Consider the following 22,709-nt stretch of genomic DNA (forward strand, 5'->3'; position numbering starts at 1 on the left):
TACTTCCGTGAGTCATTGCACTTGACAAATTTTTCTTGAATAACTTTTCTGTATTTTTATACAGTTACTTGAATTAATATTCGGACGCTCTTAAAAAGACGATAACTTTTTTAATTGTGTGCTATACGATTTGAACTTTTACCGTCTTCAAACGTTTGTAGCTCATTGCAACGTCGACCGATTTTTAATTCACACAGATCTACACAAAACGTATTCTTTAAACTTTCAATATAGGCCGACATAAAAAAAGTTGTAAAATGCAAAAATTTTAGTATTTTTTCTACAATACACCGATCAATTGCAATTTTTGAAAAAATTTCTTTTCACATCCTGTAGTAAACTAATTGCTCTAGCTTCGCAAAAAAAGTTCAAATCGTATAGTACAATATTAAAAGAGTTATCGTCTTTTTTATAGCGTCCGAATATTAATTCGAGTAACTGTATGTCGCGAAGATTATTTTTTTTAACTGAAATCAAATTTATTTTTTTGAAATTACATTTGTGTCTTGCTCTAAACAAGTTCCTTCAAATCATAAATTAATCGAAACAACCCACCACCATTAATGAAAGACGAGCAATTGATTAAAAGATTAAATTAAATTAAAAAATAAGAAAGAACAGAGAGATGAACATACAAAAATGAATTAAAATAATCCACGAACATTAAGGAAAAATGAAATAATTATTTGCCAGAAAGTAAGGGAAACAACAGAACGACGTGCAGAGAAAAATTGTTGGTCGGACATATTAAAATATAAGATTAAAATGGTGTTCACAATGTAACAATTAAACTTCGAAATAATCGTTCTGGCAAAGTATTGGGTTGGCAAATAAGTTCGTTCGGGTTTTTAGAGTGGAATAAATCAGAAAAACCGAACGAATTTATTTGCCAACCCAATATTTCTGGCCAAGGGACCACACTGAAAGACGTAATAGATAAAAATCGTGGCTGTCCACGAGACCGTATTATCTTGGTTCTTTTACTCACATCTTATTGCGGTAGGAAGCGAGGAGACTCTAGGAACACATCATCCTGTTCGGTAAAGGTAATCGCCGAGAACTCGTACCGCAGAATACTCGACACAATTTCACTTCCACTTCGCCTCGCGCTTGTAATAAATTATACTACCGCGAAACTATACTCCAAGTTTTTCCGTTAATTCCGTCCGCCTCGAGGAAAACGGTGCAGGATAAAATCGATAAGAGTCTATACAGTCTTCGGAGCTATTCAACCAAACGATATATGTATTACCATCAGAAGCAATAATTATTAACACTTTGAGCGCCACATCGGTCATGCATGACCGAATTTTTTTAACAACCTTGAAAATCAATTTTCACAACAATCTTTATTTGTGAAATAATTTCTGAGATAATTTGTGTGTCTGTATTGAATTGTTTTGATTTTGTGCGAGTTTTCTCGATGAACGTCGGTGTGGCACCCAAAGTGAAATTGTTATTATAATTTTTTGATGAATAAGTTTCAAAGAGAACGCGATTTCTATTATCCAAAGACTCGACAGCTTTGGTAGCGAACGAGGGATTCCTTCAATCAGCTAATTGAAACGATATTTAAATTCGAATTTCGCATTTGCAATGCACTCTGCGTTAATTAAACTTTCATGTGCACTCTTTCGAGCGAAAGGCGCTGCGTAATCAGAAGCACGTCGGCAAATTCATTTTATTATTCGAACATTGTAATTATTATGCTGGACCTGGCGTATTCGGGAAGATATAAAAAGCCTTTTGTGTTGAATAATCAAGCAGTCAGATATTAGAATTGACAAGATTTGTTAATTTGATTAAATTACATTCGAATTAGATACAATATTTATTTATTTTTATAGTATACTTCCTTTAGTTTTTGCTGTATTCAATATTTTTTTTATTTTAGATTCATTTGGTCATTGTTAATATTTTTATAAGTATAACTAGAAGGACATCTCTACTTTTCTATATTTATCATTTTTATTCCGGAGTAACTTGGTTACTGTTAATATTTTTCTAAGAAGCGACTACGAGGACATGGCCAAATATAGTGACTGTGATTAAAAAATAACACACTGACTGTGTCACGTCAGACTGTCTCACTATGAACTAATCTTATCTAGAAAAAGATTATAGTCTAATCACCTGTAGCAATCGCATCGTCATTTTTGCACGATAAAATGATAAGATAATCTCACAATTATCAGAAAATTACATATAAAATTTTATGGTATTTAGTTTTCATGTAATAAAAATTAATATAATGAAATACTTTCATAACATAATAAAATAAAATTTACGAACTTCGTAACACTACTTAAATAAACAATGCAATTTATAGTCTAAAAATACCTTGCTTATTTTGCAAACCACAAGCACTCATACATTTACAATTACCTCAAAATAAAATGTCAAAGTTAACAAAGCAATTGATTATCGGATCGCATTTAAAAATACTACGAAAATGCTAAAGCCTTAATTACTAAAAACATCGATATAAACGAAACGAAAACGGTCTAAATAAAAATATTAAATACAAAAAACAATGTACTATACATATAAACCTCGTCGTTACATAAAAGATCAACTACGACAGCAAAGAAAATGTAAACACAAGAATTTTGTACCGATTCATTGAAATGTGATTGATGAGAGAACAAAACAACGTTTCAAACAATTTAATACGAATGACTGCAAGTGTTTACCTGCACTGTTTTGACTCGAGTAGTCGCCTGTCCTAACTTTCACACGAGCTGTTGTTTTAACAAAACTACACCGTTTTAACAAAAAAGCACCGTTTATTTTTAGAGCAAACAGCTGTTCGATGATCCATTAACGATCACAACGATTTAGGAGCGATGATTACAATAATACCAAATGAAAATGATTGAAGAAGACGCTGCCACCATTGACGAGATGTGTCACTGACCAGGACTCGTGGTCGACTGCGCGAAACGGATGCGCGGTAGATCAACACGTGTTCGCCGAGGCGCCACAGTGCGTGACTGTGTGTCGAAGACAGCTGTGCGTCTCTCGAGACGTTAATCTTCGTCCATTGCACAAGAAGCCACGATATTATCCTCGCAAAAACTGTTATTATGCCAACTGGCCTTGGCCCTTTGTACTCGCTTCCTTACTAGGAAAAACAACACTACTGCGAATCATTCATGTACAGAGTGAGACAAGTGAACTGTATTAATAACTCTTCTCTCAGAATATACAGTGAACCACGAAAAAACATTTCAACGCACTTTAAAACAGTATAACTTTTTTATAATTGTACCAAACGACCTGATGTTTTGTAAATAGTTAGAAGCATTGGTTTACTGAATGATCTACAAAAAAGAGTTTCGAAAAATTACAATTTACAAGGTTGCATGCAAAAAATAAATAAATCATTTTTTAAAACTTTTTCATTTGGGCCCTTAATGGAAATTTAAAATATATGTTTTGTAGATCTATGCTAGTTAATAACTAGTAGATATACACATGCTGAAAATTTCATCAATATTTTCTTTTCACCCCATTTTTAATTTGTAAACATTTCGGTACATTTTAGTGCACAATAATAGTTTGGAGAAAACAAGTGACAACAAAAATATTATTCCAGTTGATTTGACAATACTTTCAAGCAGCATCTTTTTACCATTATCAATTTATAAACGTTCCGGTCGCAATAATAAATTTGAATAATAAATGACAGCAAAAATATTATTCCAGTGTATTTGAAAAAATCTATTGTTATTCACTACTTCAAATGCGGTCTGTAAAACATGTTTATCTCGTCATCCATCTTATAATTTATTTTCTCGTTTATTGACAGTAGTTGTAGAATTAGATCATTGTCCCTGTAGACAATAAAAATTACAAGAAAAAATATAAATTCGACCAATCAGGTGATCTAAATGAGAATGTGTAGTCTGTATGGAGGTTAAAAAGGAAAGTCACCGTCGTTTGTTATGGCATTGATGGTGCTAGAGAGACAAAGAGAGCGAGAGAAGAGAGTATTGAGGACAGTGATAGTAATTGCGACTGTAGAGTAACAAAGACAGTTCTCGAGTGAATGCTGCGATTGGGAATGGAAAACAATCGTAGGTCAGGAGGCATGCGCGAGCTTAACACGCGAATTTCCAGCTGCAAAGGAAAATTATATTGTTGACTCTAAATAAATTCGTGAATCGTTTGATTTTATGCATTTAATGGTGAAAATGAGTAGAAATATTAGAGGACTTTTAACTAATTTAAAAATAACACCAAAGATCCGCAGTCTATTCAGGAATTATAATTATTAACGTTGAGCACGGGTCTCTAGAGACCCATACCTCCTCTGTGATTGGAATCAAGAGGCACGAAACAGATGAACGCATTAACGCCGAATTTCGCAGGCGACGCATGCAAACTAATTTAATTGCATCTGGTTGATCGAAGCTGCGGACAATTAATTAGCAATGTGCCAGACAATTCGCGAGGAAATCCGACAGGTGGACACTGATGGCCCCTGATTACTGATTAGGTCTTCGGAACGCGACAGGTGGTCGAAATGTCACCCTTGAGACGTTTCTTCGATCATGCAATCATCTCCCATCATTGATATTATCTTACAGTTTTTATACTAATCAACGTATGACAACATTATATTATCTTCGACAAATAGAAGGAACATACATTTCAAGGGTAAACATCACATAATAGACTTCTGAAAATTCGGGAGAATAAATTTGATCAATTATTATACGCACCAATAAATACAATTTACAATTTAGTGACAAATTTGATATCAGGGTGTTTCGTTTACCCAGAAAAGATGGAATATCTTACTAAAGTTAGTTGACAAAAAAAAAAACTTTCTGAAAACCACGCTTATATTAAAATGCACTAACAAGGAGAAAATAATTTTTTTAGGTATTAGTGACGCAAGATTTTTTTGACGCATACAACAGCGACACAGCAAGCTAATATTATAAGCGTGGTAATAAGCGTGGTAAAAAGGAGGACATTATGTGGTACGAATAAATTTTCTGTTAATGCAGTGGTGGCGGAAATATTAAAATAAAGTTAATATTTTTAAATGTGTGGGGAACCCTGTGTTGTCTTATTCATCACTTGATGGCGATTGTTGAGACAAATACAATGATGTGCATAGATGTCGTCTATTATTTAGTTGACTATTAATAATAAAGACAGGTATGATATCTTTTTTTAGGTGGCACGCGTCACCGCTGGAATCAGGGAAATCCAGCACGCGATTTTTGGATGAATTTAAATTTCAAAAGAAGCCCTTCGCTTGTTGTTGGTTCGGTAGATACTTTCCTCCTGGCACATTCAAAATAGCATACCACACACATACACGCGCGCGTACACACAGTTCGGAAGTTCACGCAGCAAGTCTCGAAACGTCCTGTATGCATAAAACATGCCGCTTCGACCCCCTTCAAGAATTCCTCTTACGTGCCACGAGATGATACGCGTGCTGTACATTTTGTTATATGAATACACTTTTAAGTATTGTTATTCGGTCCTGCAATGGTTACAAAGGTGAACTGTAGCTTTCCGCTGGAAGAAACGTCGGTATAATACGAAAAAGTAGAAACCCCCTGGGGGAAAGAATTTTTGAAGTTGCAAACCTTTGTGCGGTTATTCAATGGACGGGAACGTTCTCCAGCAAGATTATTCTTTTCATCGTGTATGTGTAATAACATATTCGATGAAACAGAAAATCTTTGTTCATTGCACAGGGGCTGAGAAAATTGTCCATTATATGCTCGCAAGGAAAATTCTAGGGTGAACTTTACATTTCCAGACTCAAAAGTGCCCTTCTCCTATTAATTATTATGTATTTGGTATGCAATCCAGTAGATTTGTACCCGAAGTTTCGATCCTGTAGGAGTTCAGGAGATAATTTATTCTTCTAATTCAGAATAGGTTAGATATAACTGCAACGATTAAGACACATACTTGAGTAAACTTCATAAACACTACTCCGAAGTGAAACTGTGTATTCTTAACCGAGGCGAAACAATCTCCCTAATCTACAATTACTGTTCCAGACCGGCTTAAAACAGGTCGTACTAAACTGAAGAGGATTATTATCTCTAATCCGGGAAGTAAAATACTCTAAACCGAGTTACATCAAATCGTAATAAACTCGCCATAAACCTCGGCGAGATCGCTATCAAGCACAAACTAAAACCGTCGTCTGTAATCGAGATGAATCGATCTCCGAGTTGGAATTGTTTCTCTAAACCAGGGTATAACCCCTTAATCAATCTAAAATAGCTCCGAATCAAGGATCATCACAAGGTAGGATAAAGTGCCCAAATATGGTATAGTCGCCTATTATGGCACTAGCTTATATCTTGCAAAGGAGAAGTCGCACTCTAGTGAGAAAATCCTCAAACAATAGTTTACCATGTTTACTCAACAGTGTGCAGAGCAATCGCGCCATTCTATAGATTATAGTATCGATCCTGATCGATCCTCCGCCAGTTGTGTCTCCACGTGTTGAATATTTTTGTGGTTAGATCTTCGATTGTATCTTTTTCGAGGAAGGTAAGTGATTTTAAAATGTTTGAACATATCTGTAGTTTGCCAACTGTTGGTTTGGGCTGACATTCATTTTCTCTTTGTCACAGTAGCTAGTATTATCAGTCCACGTGGAGTTCCCAATATGGCACTACCAAGACTTCCCTAATATGGGTATAGCTATTGACATACTCGGTGTGGGCACTAGTCGAATATGGCACTAGGTGTCATATTAGGGACTCAAGGTGTACCATATTAAGAACCCCTTCCGCTGGAACCTGCAAATGATACACCACAAAAAAATATTTTTCCCAAGCTGTATTAATTGTTTAACAAACTTGACCTCAGAATCTTATAGGGAGGAAATGCATCTACGATTGGTAACTTTTTGGTCGGAGAACTAAAATAATCAAAAAATGACATTAACAAAAACTGGTTCATATTTAGGCACTTTACCGTATCCAATTGAAAAGAGGAAATAAAACAAGAATCAGAATCATCAAGCCCATTTAAGATCACTAGCCTTGATCCTCTAATGCAGGGGTCGGCAAACTTTTTTTTAGGAAGGGCCAGATATTGTAAAAATTTTAGGCTCGGCGGGCCAAGTAGCAAACATGAAGATATGAATGGGTAATTTTCTCATAGAGCAAAAAAACGTTTATTTTTTTATATTATGAAGTGATACTTTTACATAATGCTTATACAAGTTTTATTAGTGAACTTTGAGCACGGATATCTCGGAAACTATGCGAGATAACGAAAAAATGAATACAATCAATCTTATGGCACATTTTGTCAGCTTTAATTTTGTATAGAATGGTCTTATCGCTAGGATGCATAGTTTCCGAGATATCCGCGCTCAAAGTTCAATAATTGTGCTGAAGAGTTAACTTCACAATTAGTGAACTTTGAGCGCGGATATCTCGGAAACTATACGCGATAGCGAAAAACTGAATCGAATCAATCTTGTGGCACATTTTGTCAGCTTTAATTTTGTATAGAATGGTCTTATCGCTAGGATGCATAGTTTCCGAGATATCCGCGCTCAAAGTTCAATAATTGTGCTGAAGAGTTAACTTCACAATTAGTGAACTTTGAGCGCGGATATCTCGGAAACTATACGCGATAGCGAAAAACTGAATCGAATCAATCTTGTGGCACATTTTGTTAGCTTTAATTTTGTATAGAATGGTCTTATCGCTAGGATGCATAGTTTCCGAGATATCCGCGCTCAAAGTTCAATAATTGTGCTGAAGAGTTAACTTCACAATTAGTGAACTTTGAGCGCGGATATCTCGGAAACTATACGCGATAGCGAAAAACTGAATTGAATCAATCCTATGGCACATGTTGTCAGCTTTAATTTTGTATAGAATGGTCTTATCGCTAGGATGCATAGTTTCCGAGATATCCGCGCTCAAAGTTCACTAATTGTGCTGAAGAGTTAGCTTCACAATTAGTGAACTTTGACCGCGGATATCTCGGAAACCATACGAGATAGCGAAAAACTGAATACAATCAATCCTATGGCACATGTTGTCAGCTTTAATTTTGTATAGAATGGTCTTATCGCTAGGATGCATAGTTTCCGAGATATCCGCGCTCAAAGTTCACTAATTGTGCTGAAGAGTTAGCTTCACAATTAGTGAACTTTGAGCGCGTATATCTCGGAAGCTATACGAGATAACGAAAAAATGAATACAATCAATCTTATGGCACATGTTGTCAGCTTTAATTTGGTATGAAATGGTCTTATCGCTAGGACGCATAGTTTCCGAGATATACGCGGAAAACGGAAAAAGGGGACCTTCTATGTGCCCCCCTGCACTCCGCTCGCCTCCTAGGAGTGGGGACTTTTAGTATGTTTACCTCCTCACTAGTCCAAACAAAGACCCAAAGTTAAAAATTGTATTCCTTCCATTTCCCTCTACAACTTTCCGTTGACTGGACTAAATAGCGGGTAATTTGATTTAATTTTCATGTAAAAAACAATATCATCCCGCGGGCCGTAGTTTGCCGACCCCTGCTCTAATGGAACATTATTGCTCCAAAAACCGGGGTACAATCCTCACCCCTAATCGATCTAAAATGGCTGCAAATCAAGGATGATCCGAACGAATCAGATTGAGAAGATAAACTGAACCGGGAATAAGAATCTCCGCACCAATGTAAGATCATGATCCCGGTACCCGACATTGTTGCTCAAAACCGAGGTACAAGCGTACTCCCCTAAAATCAGAGTAAAATCCGGGCCGTGAACCGAGGCGGGACCCGTTACCCTAAATCGCGGTAGAACCCATTCTCCGGCCACTAACCAAGATTTATCGGTTCTCCTAAACCGAGGGTACAAGCGTCGCCTAACCGGGGGGGTGTAGAACTATTCTAATCCGGGGTGGAAATTGATCCCCGGGTACAAAGGTGAAATCGATCACCTAAACCAATCCCCGAAACAGAGGCGAAATCGATATCGTGCTGGCAGCCATTGCGAAATTGATGCCCCCGAGGTAAGGTGGCGAACCTGCGGGCCACTCGTTCGAAGTCTGCAGATAGAGAGAACCGCCTTTGACAATGGCAGCTTTGTAACATTGTTCCCAGCCGGCATTGCGCGGTAATGGCGAACAAGGCGCGGGGAGGACGAGAGGTAGAGCAGTTGTTTCGCGGGCAATATTATTGTTCGGCCGCTGTTATCGGCCGACCGATTTGCATGTCGCAATGTTAGGTCCGAGCGCATTCATACGAGCGTATTTAGCGCAGCGGAGCCCGTACGCCAGACTTATTTATACCGAATGCAAATTGATGTGTGCACACACAGGACATCGGGGACGCACTACGCGCACACGCGTCCCTCTGACACGGCTGATTGGCAGCCGATGCGTACTACCGCGATTCCGAGGGCCAATCGACCGCTGAAAATCCACGACGATTACCAGTATCTGCCTAAATGCCTTGATAATCGATCACGATCGACCGATGCCACGTCCCGTAACTAGCTGTGCGATGAATTTCAACGTTTGTTCACCAATAGAGAATCAGTCAGGTCACGTGCCGTCTGGCCATTGCTCGAAAAGGTATGATTTTGTGTAATTCTGAATTTTTAAGCGACCTTTAATGATACAGTATCTAGGTGCACGGTAGTTTGTACGGTAAATTGCAATTCTTCAAGATTTTCGGCCTTTTGTACCATTTTTGATCGTTATAATTCGTAAACCGATTAACCAATTTCAATGAAATTTTCAGAGCGTATATAATTTATTTAAATTTTCGTTATTCGGCCAGCTAAACAAGTTGTAAAAATCAATTTTTAGTATCATTTTTCACAATTCCAAATGCAAATTTTCAACTTATTTATTAGACGTCATTTAGTAAACTAATTATTCTAGCCTTACAGAGAAATGTAAGTCGTTTGGTCGATTCATATAAAAGTTATTCTGATTTAAAGTGTGTGGAATCAGTTGTGCTCCTTACTGTATACCGATAAAATACTGTAACTACTTGTGGATCTTCATGCAGAATATTCGAAGTTAATTAGATGAGAATTTATTTCTTCTTCTGAAGTGATTAAAAACGATTTTAAGAATCGTGAAAGTCATCTTGCTGGAATTGTTAAAGAAATTTTTATTTTGCACAACGTTCCACAGTCTATTCATAATGAATGGCTAACCTGATAAAACCTTAATGGAAGTATTTACAATTTCAACGCTTCAACAGTGTGATACGATTAAACGTTTCCTTGTAAATTGGGTAAGAGTGTCACACGTAACCGATGAGTATCGAGAGACAATTTGTTTGACAAATTGTAAAGAATTGTGTGTCCCATATTCTCCCGATGGTTATCGACAGAACAATCGACCAAAAGACATTTTTCACAGCAATCCCGAGCACGTGTCAGGCTCAATGCAGTCAAGACCGATTGATTCGGCTATAAATAATTTATGGAGATTCCTTACAAATGTTCTGGCAACCGTTTAAACAGGTGTATACCTCATTCACTGTACCAAATCCGGCGCTCAATGATTTATCTGCAGTTTACCGTGATGGATGGATGGCTTGTCAAACTTTACCACCATCGAATAGATGAACAGCGACGAGATTTCGGATTATCGAGCCAAATTAGAAAAGATGGACCATATATCTTGAGCTTTCGCTGTGCTCTGTGATCTGATTAATGCGACCATCGTGTAACGTGGTCTGTCATGGATGGATGATCGAACTGTTCATCCTTTAAAAGAATATTAACACGTCGATTGAGGCATCAGTGTCCATAGAAGACAAACAAAGTGAGAACAACTTATTTAACAATGTAAAAGTGCAATAGAAAAATTTATAAGTATATCACAGATGTTTATGGAAGTTTCAATTTTTGTACATAAATTCTGTGAAACTGGATTCACATAAAATCTCATTTTAGTGGTAATGTGGATTCAAAATAAAAATTGTACTGAATTCGAATTTTATATTTTGGCATTTTTTAAAAATTTTCATAAGTCATATAGATTCCCAGTCGAATCACAACAAAGATTGGTTTACTTAATAGATTGTAATCAAAATTTATGTTTTTCGAAGTCTGATCGAAAAATATTTAAAATCTACAAATCGGTCTATATCAACATTCTCCTCAAATGGATCAGAATCGAAGAGCAAGCGAATTCCTGGACATTCAGACCGACTGCAACATTTTTGTGCTGCTCGGTATAGTTACATCGACCAGCCATACAAATGGAACGTTGTGTAAGTGGAAAGTACTTCGCGAAAATCCGCAAAGTCCGGACTTTTGACCGGACGCAGACCAAGCAGAAGTTCGAGCAGAACGTCGAGAAACCAAACAAGCCGCGCAAGAAAATAGAATGGAAGGAGATGAACTTGTTTCGACATCCGACAGGAAGATCAACCGGATTCCTAAGAAGAGTAATAACGCGGGAGAAGAAGGAACTCTTGCCGGACCATTGAAATCTATTGACTCGATGCTTTATCCAGGTAAATACACTCTTGAATCGTCTCCTTGCATGGACAAGAAATAGTAACATCTCTAAATGAACAATAATTTGTTCATTTAACACACTTATTGTTTATTTGTTGAATACTAAACGTATCATGAATATTATTTCTCTTACAGTTCCGAAATTGATTAAATTAAACATTCAGGGTAACACATACACAGTGTGTCTCCATCCATAAATTGTAATAAGGAGGGAGAGAGAGAGCGGAGATGGAAAATTGACAAAAATATATCTGAACAAAAACTCAGTTTAGCTGCTAAAGAAGCCACAAAGACCTCACCTCAAAATTTTCCGATCTCTCCCAATGACCTAATTAGGGAGCTCAAGCTAAGAATCCAAAATAGTTGGAATGAAGAATGGACTAGATCCCCCCCACCAAACTATTTAAAATAAGAAAAGACATTTATAATAATAACTCTCCTAATATTACACATCTACACAAAATCTCTCTCTCTCTCTCTCTCTCTCTCTGTCAACCGTGTAACACACCACTATCTATCGAACATATCCTCCCCGAGTGGCCAGCCCTTCAGACACAACGACAAGCCCACAACATTCCAACCAATCTGAGAGTGAATGCCTCAACGACCAAAAGATTATTACAAGCGTCCTTACTTTCCTCAAAAATGTAGACCTATATTACAAAATTTAATAATTATATTTACACTTATGTATTATTGCGATAACGAAAGAATGTACTTATAACTGTATACCAAAAGTGGTCGCTAATGACCTCGATGTTAATGCGACCTTTATAAATAAACAATAAAAAGGAAAAAAAAACAGTTTACATATTTTTCAGTACGCATACAGCTTTGATTCCGTATTTCATTTCGAAATTTCAGCAGTTAGCCATTAACCAATTATCCGATTTACAATTGAAAATAATGTAATCGTTAACCGCAATTAACGACTAAAGTAGGAGTTCAATTGTTAATTGCGATTAACGATTGAAGTAGAAATTAATTCGTCAATCGTTGATTAAATTTTTGCCCAAGTCTGAATAAAAGTAACATGGATCAATTATTCCACAAATTGCAAAATAACATGAACCATTAGTTGAAAAATGTGTCAAATTGGCACGAGGGACGGACGAGAGCTGAAAAAGCTTCTTCCAGTTTCGGTAAGCTTCCGGTGTTCGGAAGCTCAGTGGTATCATTAGTGGAATTAGTCGGGGCTCCAAGAAAGCGAATCGATATTACAATCGCGCGATTACAGTCGCAATAGTATCGATTCATCGGACGTTAATACAGACAAACGGGGACTTGCGGGATATCGGATCGCATTTCGGCGATACGGATCCCGAAGCTCTTGGTGTTTGCCATGTGCAATGGTCCTGGGAACGATGTCTCCGTCTTCGCACGCAGAAATGCATTCCGGGTAATAGGAGGATCGGCCGCGGTCGGATCCTGCGGGTTTCCTCGCAGTTATAACAGAATATTCTGCCGCGGTGGCCAACGCAAACCCTATTCCGTGGCATTTCCCCTCCGACGACCCTGCCATTATCCTTGCCATAAACGTGTCCAAGCCGAGAGGACCTCGAATTCGCGTGGAAACGGTCGACGACGCCAGTTACTCCGTTTCTCGCGAGTAAACTCGACCAACAGTTCCACGTTGTCACCCGGCCTTAATGACGACGGGTTAATAAACGTTTCGCTCGACGATCGTCGACGCCGCCTTTCAACAAGGCAGATTAAACCTACCCTCGCAGCCGCGGGAAAAATGAATCGGAACCCCAACGGACTCCTTTATCCCGACGTCTCCGGGTTTGTTCCGATGCACCGTATCTCGCGAGCAATATCTAAGGCTCCTCGAGCGTGTCCTCGAATCGACGACAAACAATGGAGCACGCGCCGCATAAGAATTGGATGATTGTGGGCGAAATAACTCCGGCCGAGGGGAAATGTTGCTTGCGTGCATCCTCGAAAAAGTATACGTTCAACTCTTTCTTCATGTGCTCCTCAAAAACCGTGCAGAGAGAGTAATCAAAACTGAACTGTAGCAGTGGATGCAGAAAGTATTTGTACATAAAGTTTCTCGAGAAATTGACGATATTTAACCTGTTCTAGTTTCGTAAAAAACAATCGTACGGCAATAAACTTGAACTCGTTTTACAGCTTGGAGATTCTACTTTCGTGTGCCATTGTTCATTTTCTTCTACGATGCTTTTACATGATGTAGCAGACGAGAAACTGAAGACCAATTTTTACAAAAAAGTGCTATAAATTGAAACCTCTGTAGAAACATTAAAAAAATTTTCCGTGGATGAATCTTCCACAGATTTGATGATTGAAGCCTCCTCTTTACGACGATATCTAAGAAATTGATCTACAATTTTTTTTCACTGTTTAAATAAATATAATGAGGACCATTTTAGGGGATACGTTTTACCACCTAGATCTGAATATTTTTTATTTGTTTTTCTTTTTAAAACAGTATTTAAGGTAGCAGTCGCCATACAATTACGATAAAATTGCACTGTAATCAAGGAGCAACTAAAATATTCGTTCAGCAATCTACATAGAATATTATGCATAGAGTGGAATTTATTTAATTTTGTTATCTGTGTGTGTGCAGTATAATACGAAAACACAGTTTCTAACAGAAGTCTACAATTAAAGATAACATTGTATTTCAAGTAGGAATGAAATATTTATTTCTGTTATCTGATGCATAATTATAAAATTCTATTTGAAATAACAGTTAACGTACACAGTTCAAATAAAATTATATTCTAAATAGGATGCAATTTAAATATTTTTATTCCAAATAATATCTTTTTATATCTTGATTCATCGAATAAAATATTGTGATTTCTCATATCTGATGCATAATATGAAACACTATATAAAACAACAGTCGATGTTGTTCAGATAAAATAGAATTTTATATAGGATGGAAATCAAATATTCATACAGCTTTGTAGAATCTATATAAATTAAACATTTTTCTTACAAAATTCACGAGAAACAATATTTTCATAAGATGTAGAAGTTGAAGAGAATCTTTGTAAAAAGAAAAAGTACAAAATTAAATGTTTCTTTCGATCACGAATGGAAATAAATTATATTTTATTAGATGTGTAGCACGTCTGACTAATGGTCACTGCAAATTGAGAAGGATGTTCAATATCACACGAATTCGTGTAGACGAATTTATTGGCGTCAGAATCGACAGAATTATTCGAACAAATGAAGTATTCGTACAAAAGCCTGATTTTTTAATAATCAATTAGAAGCATTGGTTTGCGAAAATATATGCAAAAATGATTTTCCAGATAATTATAATTCACAAGGTTACGTGCAAAAATAAAAAAGGCATTTTCTATTTTTGCATGTATATATAACTTTGTAAACTATTATATAATTATTTGGAAAATCTATTTTGCATATCAATTCGTAAACCAATGCTTCTAATTGATTATAAACAACCAGGTCTTTGCTACAATTATAAAAAAGTAATTCTATTTTAAAAGGCGTACGAATACTTTTTACACTCACTGTATATAAATTTATTCTGTCTATTCATAATTGATTTAAAGGTATTGGTTTTGGAGGGAATTTAATCAGACTAAATCGCCTCGAGGTGAAATCGAGAAAACGAAACGAATAAAAACAAAATAAAAAGTAAAAAATGATCTGTTATACACATGCCATCATAGAAACGAAAATTAACAGTACCACATACCGTCATAGAAACTAAAATTAACTAGATAGTGGATACGAATGAAACATCGCAGATCAAGGCAAGAGCTTCACCTGTCTAGCTCGCGAAGTTAATTAGATGATCACTTCTCCAGCGAACCTGAAACTCGCGCGGCAGAAAATACATGTGCTCAACTCCGCATGAAGAATGCACGATATTCCGTTTACGTGTCCCATAAGGATTCCGAAACGCGCTGCGGATCAAAGACCTTAGATCCCGTTGATCTTTCAAGCGGATTAACTCGAAGAAGCGGCTGCATAGCCGCTAACGATGCGCTTCCTTCTCGTTCGCTCGTCTGAAGATTGTATCGAGCGCTTCGAGGCGGAAACTACGCCTCCAGCGAGGAAACCGGCATTTACCGAAATAAATTATAATTAACTCTTTTCTCTTTGAGGGAGCCATACCTTTGAAATAATTATACTGAAATCCGCCGGGGAAAAAGGATTGACGACCCGTCTGCGTAGATACAAACAGGTTTTCACATGAAAAAGTTCGAGCTACTGGAATTTTAAACGGGTTAAAAATTTTTATCGGATTGGCCAAACAGCAGATTCATTCATATATTCGAAAGTGATTGATAATTGTGTTGTGAAACTGAAGAGTAAGAACACCAACGTATTCTCGTTAGCTCATTAAAATTATTGAAGCAAATATCAAATGTTTATCTGGCTCCTTGGTATGCAAGCAGACCATTTTTATATTGCATAAAAATCCACAGTCCGAGTGAAGAGCTGGTTATCGTGCTTGTTAATTGGTAATTAGATTGTGGATTATACTGTGTACAGTAAAAATTGTTTAAGAGCTGGATTTAATATTTTTTGACGACAATTTTGATATTTCAACTCTGAAAGGTTTTACTGTTTTGCACAACTTATTTTTCGAGGAATATATCTAGAAGCAACAAATTGTTTCTCAGTTGATTTTTCTTAAATTGTAAAAATATTTTAGTGAAATTGAAAGTGAAATGAAGGGGAGGTTGACAACTGAATAATTGAGTCGAGGCTTCGACGAGCCGATTTAAGAACATTAGACAGGCCGCGCTAATGACGATGATCGTGCGAGGGAGTATTAAAGAGACAATGCTCGCATTGTAATCGCACAATTAATTCCCCGCCCCCGGGCCGATTTTGAAATTCATGGACCCGGGGAGAGGGGGGGGGGGGTCTCGTAAAGTGAACGTTATCAGGTTATTCGCGGCGTGATCGATGAAAGTACAAAGTTCATCAACAACGATAATCCAGCCGTTCGATCGACGTAATTTTTTCCCACCCCTCTCCGCCGTTCGGTCGTTAAGCTTACGGAGTTAAACCCGAAAGTATGTTAAACTCGGCGCCGGGGCAATTTCAATTTATTCCTGTCATGCTTTGCATCCTGCCTGGGGTAGGGAATTATTTAGTCCGAAGGATCAGTAACTAATTAAAAGTTTCACCTCTTCGGGACGGCGGCGGCGCGGCGCGGTGGGCTCAATCAACGGGAAACTGCCGTGGGATGACAGTCTCCTTTATCTAGACTTAGTTCGGCTGCGAAGGGGGCGTATTAGTATTCATTATACGACCCAATGGTAGACTCTAAACTGCGGCCAGGACACCCGAATCCTTCGGAAACGTCCTGAATCGCTAAACAATCCCCTCGCATTGTTACCCGATAAACCGCAATCCGAAGAATCGCAGACGCTCCGAATTCAGGGAACACGGATACCGTTTGGCTTCTACCCTCGCCTAACCGGGGGAACTCGTGTTCCCGGGAATTTCGGAATCTCCCGGAAACCTCCCGGACTCGAGATTTTTCCGGAAACAAATTTTCGATAAAAAAAATTCGAGGTAAATTTAATTCCATTTGTTCGTCTGTTCCAGGACACACTTCATTTAGTTTTCATTCACTGTGCATAGGTACACGCGTGGTTAATACGACTGTTCCTTACTGTTATTACTTCACGTTCAAATCAGCAGGAATACAGGGTGTCTCAGCTGAAGGAGGCCACCTAAATATTTCCTTTATTTTTAATGACGCAAAATATATTTATGGCATAATTTAAATGGTATCGAAGAAGGAATATGATAGAAGAACAATTTCTTCATCTTCAAGTTATTTTTTCATCGGGAAAACTTTTCTTTTTCTATTCCATCTTATAGCGGCTGAAAAAATACATTTGAATATGCTTAAGTTTAAGTGTGAAAGTTTTCTTGATAAAAAGTAACGATGACCTTGATGAAACCGGACAAAATTGATGACCTGGACAAAAAAAAATTGTCCTTCTGTGATATTCCTCCTTCGATACCATTTAAATTATGCCAAAAATATTTTTTTTTGTGCCATTAAAAATAAAGGAGATATTTAGATGGCCTCCTTCAGCCGAGACACCCTGTATATTGATAAAAATAAAAATTCTCTGGATACATTCTTTTCTTAATCATCCTAATGAGCTGATAGTAATGGTACTTTTAAATTCCACAAACGTGTCAACTATGGTATAGTCTAGCCACTCACTTTTGTCATAAATGCATGCAATCTGCAATCTATTAATCACGGTAGACTGGCAAATTTTTCAGGAGCATGTAATAACTGGTGAAATGGTCGTTTTGAAGTGCTGTGCGTCGCCACGACTGGATAGAAGACAATCGCATAGCCGGGGCCAAAAGTGCAATATTCCGCAGCTACCAATCACCGTTACTCATCATTAACAGCACCTGTGTCGTCGCGGTCCAATTCCGGCGAATCGAGTTCCATTTCGCGGAGAGTCTACGCGATTACCGGTGAAACTTTAATAACAGCCAGAGTAAGCGAGTCCGTTTAATAACCATAATCGTGCTGTTTTCAAAACACCGACCGGTTCTAGCAGACAGCTCACGGGCCGATCTCTGAAGGAGGGAGGATTGCGAGGTATAAAAGGTTTAATTGAGAGCGACGGGGACAGGAACGAGCTGTGTCAGGTCGCCATTTTCCACTGACGGGGGCTGGTTAAAGTCGCGGACACGACATAATTACCGAACTTGCCAACAGCACGTGGAACATCGTTGTCCCCGGGAGACAATGCCAGGCCTGGCCCCCTTATGACTTCCGCCTCGTTTCAGCCACGAGGCACCCTGCGCTAACCGCCGCCATCACGAGCCCTCCTACAACCGTCCCGGATTAATTTGGAATTTGCCGGAAGGTCTCCTGAACCCTACGAAACACCCCCGCACGGCCATTGTATGCTGCAACCCTGATTTTCGAGGATAACGCCGAGGGACCTTGGCCCCTTTCCCCAGTCTACTCCCGAGCAGAAAATTTTTGCCACAGACATAGCAATTTTTGCAGGCTCGCTTAGCAATTTTTTATTTTTAATATGTGTGGAAAACAAATGGATAAACCGTTCTCTGATAAATTTACTGGGAATTGATCTCAGCAGATCGAGCAGAAAATTTTTGACAGAGACCTAGCAACTTTTACAGGCTCACTTAGCAATTTTTTATTTTTAATATGTGTGGAAAATAGATAAACCGCTTCCTGATAAATTTTCTGGAAATTGATCTCAGCAGATCGAGCAGAAAATTTTTGCCACAGACATAGCAATTTTTACAGGCTCACTTAGCAATTTTTTATTTTTAATATGTGTGGAAAATAAATAAACCACACTTTCTGATTTTGCTGGGAATTGTCTCAGAGATCTCTTCAATACTTTCGTGAAAAAATATCTAGTTAACACCTTGCCCTAAGATTTATTTTACGGTTTCAGTGATTAGAACTTCTTTTGTAGTTCGTAGTTTCCTAAAACAGGAGAAAATTTATATCTATGGTATGCCTACATGTTCTCCGATAACTATACGTTAACGAAATCAAAATAGAATTTCATCTCGGTTTAAAGGAAATTAATAACTGTAGACATTCGTTGGAACCTGTGCAAAATCTTCGTCACGAGTCTGACACGATATTTTTTGAAATTATGCAGCTTTTGTGAAATTATGCAGCACTGCAGATCTGTGTAAACAATTGAAATAAGTACTTTTGTAAATTAGTTAGACTCTGATCTTGATGATTTAGTCACAGAATCTGCATAAGAAGTCTAATCCTAGCATTTCTGGTAATTACTGTTTCAAGTAGAAACATCCAGCTATGGTCAGACACATTAATCCGAGTAACATAAAACTCCGAAAAATTCTGAACTTTTGGAAAAGTGATCTGTTTCAACTCTGAATCTTTAGAATTGTGAATTGTCGAAACAATGAGAACAGTAGTTCGAATTTTCTGAGCATCTGTGAATTTTCAGAGCAGCGATCTACTCGATTTGTGAACGTCACTAAGTGTCTTCTAGAAATTGAATACGTCTCCAGTTAAATTTTCGATTCGATTTAGGAAATGCCGCCAGGCAAAACACGGTTCCCAGACAGAAATTTCCTCGAGTCTCGTAACACCAGACGTCGATATCCCATGTCAAAGTTCGAGCCACGGTTGCCTTTTCTTCACTTGGTAACCACCGAGCGACTGCCTTTCCAAAGCAATCGAGTTAATCGTTCCTCGAATTTCGACGTCCTAATTATGCGTTCTGGATGGCAATCCAGCTGGTGAGTTTAATTACTCCCGATAATCGAGTAGATCCTTCGTAGCCTGCTTCTCAAAGGTGCTCGTAGAACAGATTGCACTGACTTCAGGTGCTATTCTCGACATTGAACCGGAAATCAGAGAATATAAATGAGAGACATCCCTGGCCCCGTGGAATTGCTTGTTCGCGCCCCTGCGATCGATTCGAACGATCCAAAGGTCTCTGTCGAACCGTGGCGAAATTGACTGGATCATATTTGAATAATACCGGTTATTCAACGCGAATGGTGTTGTTGGTTCGCTGACCGACTGTACGAGAAATATTCATAACGAATTCATGCAAAATACACGACTCGTTTTATACTATTCTATTTTTCATGTTCGTGTGTTTTGCAAAATAAAAATATTCTCCTTCAACTGCAACAAACTGGGGTGAAATAGAAATATATTTTCTTTCTTAATATATTTAATAGGTCGAAAATAATGTAATAGTATTTTTAAATTCCTCTAATGGTTTTACTGTTTTAAATTACACCTCTCCATTTTTGTCATAATAATCCGTATTATAATTGTATAAATTCATTTTATTTTTGCTCATATTCTTCATTACTCGTATTCATTTCTTTCATAAATGCGTGAAAATGCAGTTTACACTAAAATAACATAGTAGTCATTAAATTATGCTACTCAAAAATTATATTTAATCTTTTAAGAACAGGCAACAGCTAATGTCTCTTATGGTCTACAATTCCCTGTCACGTTCGAAAGAACTTTCATAACATCCACACGTCATTTTGTAATTCAATAAATTCGTGAGAGGGGACGTTTAACGCTAACATTTAATACTGCTTTAGATTGTAAAATACGTTATTACATTCTAGAGCTTAGGAGAGCACGGGCATTAATCGTGGAACGTCGTAAATTCATGAGATTCCAAAATGGCGCGGCGATATCATGAAACTCATACAAGCATGAGGAATTTATTATGAAGTAATTTTTTCGAGGAATGTGTGCCACGTTCCAGGTAGAAGGAAATTTATAGAAATTGCCACTTTCAAATCTGTTCTTCTAAACGAGAATTAGTTCCAGTAAAATCAGAACCGTACACTTCTCGTTGATGAAAAAATAACGCCAACAAAATATATGAAATACATTAAATACTTTACGGAAGAAATTGGCGATAAAATTTATTAGGAAATTTTAGACAAAAATTGTTTCTGTATAATTTTCAGTAAATTTCAATACCTGAGGTTCAATTTATGCAAAGACAGCCATTTTGCCGAATTACATTTGGCATTTTCGACACGCGAATTTGCGCTGCGCTCAATTCGCTCGATTAAACGCGTTTCGCGTAAATGTCAGATGCAATTTCCAATCCATTAAAAAGGAAAGTTTTCTGCGATTCGAAACCCGCAAGCATAATCTATTTCGCACGGCTCGCAACATTCCGGCGGAAGACCGGCTCGTCGTCTCGTTAAATTTCGAGCTGCCGATTCGCGCCTCCATTTTGCCCTGCAATTACGCAGAAACGGCGGAACTTAAATGCACAGCACTTTAGACGTTGATAAATTGTTCGCGTCTTGTAACGTTCACGGTGTTGAATGTGCGCGACGCACGGCTCCGCTTACGTGTACGTAATTTTCAATTCGCTTGTTCCATCGAAAGTTTCGCCACCGTGTACACCCCGTGTTTCACCAAATTGCTAAACTTCCAGGCACACACACACACAATCACGTTTTTTTCACCCTCGCATCTTTCAACAATAAATAACACAATCATTTCGCAGAGAACCGACATAAAAATTCGCAGTGAACGCGGTGAGTCAAGTAAAATCATTTCAATTCTTTGCATAATAATTGGAACAATATGGACACAAGATTTACATTACGATTATATAAATTGGAATTTTTGAATTTTCCAAAGAACGACTTTATAAAAGGATTATATAAAAGGATATATTTCACTAAACGTTTCTTTGAATAATTTCTGTTCTAGCGGTTAGTATTTAATTGATATAATAATTGTAACATATATACGACGTACAAGACTCGAACAGAGAAAATTAGCGAATTTCATAATTTTCAAAAAAAAATTCCCAATTTTAAATGTAACATCAAAAAAGTCATTAGTGGATCCATGAATGACTTTGTCGGACCCGTAAACGAATGAAACAGAATTGTCTATCGTAGACGATTAAACTTGTTCGCGCAAATGATCGATTACCTTTCGGAATGCGTTCCGACAGGCCCGCGGAGACTTCATGTTTCATGCATGGAAATTTTCGTTTCGTTACGCGCGCGACAGCCCAGTTTCGGACGAAGTTCGGTCCTCGGGGCAGCCGTGAAAGATCAACACGTGAAAGTTTAATCCACGGCCAGCGATACGGCGACACTACAAGACGATTAGAGCGACGTAACTATTTCCGAAATTAGCGAAGACCCGGGATTACAGCTGCGTAATTGTACCAGTAACAATGCACGCTTAGAAGGGATGAGAGAGAGGGGTGGCGTACTTATTGCGGAACTTCCAACGCCTTTGTTCTTTCGAAATGAATCTCTAATAAGGCGCCGTTCCCTCGCTGGGAAATAGCATGCTAGAATGCTAGTAAACCGAAGATACCTGGGTGCACGTGATGGGGAAATAGACGGAAAGTTATGATCCCTAATTCCGGCTCCGCGATGACTATGGTCGGATGTTCTTATTATATCTACTGCGGGAGATAGAAGACCATAGTGCTCCAATTAAAAAGGTTCTTCGATTAGTTTTCAGATAAGAGTAGTATTTTCAGGTATTAAAGTAATTGGCTTCTTCAAACAAGTTTTTATTTCACTCCAATTTTTATGCTGAATAAATGTCTGCGGTCCAATAATCATAATGAGATTTCCATCCTATACTATAGTACTTGCCTGGCCATACACAATTTTATTCAACCTGTCAGACTACTGACAGACTCGTACTACTTGTCTAACCACAGGCAAT

At 37.8% G+C, this 22,709-nt stretch overlaps 1 protein-coding gene and 1 long non-coding RNA gene across 6 annotated transcripts in view; both read right to left on the reverse strand.

The window, feature by feature from the left end:
• Positions 1–7,672, reverse strand: part of LOC143214754 (uncharacterized) — a 90,267-nt gene extending 82,595 nt beyond the window's left edge. The window contains exon 1 of the long non-coding RNA XR_013010203.1: positions 989–7,672. This is a non-coding gene — a long non-coding RNA (uncharacterized LOC143214754). The remainder of the gene's footprint in view (positions 1–988) is intronic.
• Rho-5 (rhomboid-5) overlaps positions 1–22,709 on the reverse strand; it is a 330,384-nt gene that overhangs the window by 134,022 nt on the left and 173,653 nt on the right. The gene's annotated exons all lie outside the window — the stretch shown is intronic.

The sequence above is a fragment of the Lasioglossum baleicum genome, chromosome 13 (assembly GCF_051020765.1).
Source record: "Lasioglossum baleicum chromosome 13, iyLasBale1, whole genome shotgun sequence".
Lineage (NCBI taxonomy): Eukaryota > Metazoa > Arthropoda > Insecta > Hymenoptera > Halictidae > Lasioglossum > Lasioglossum baleicum.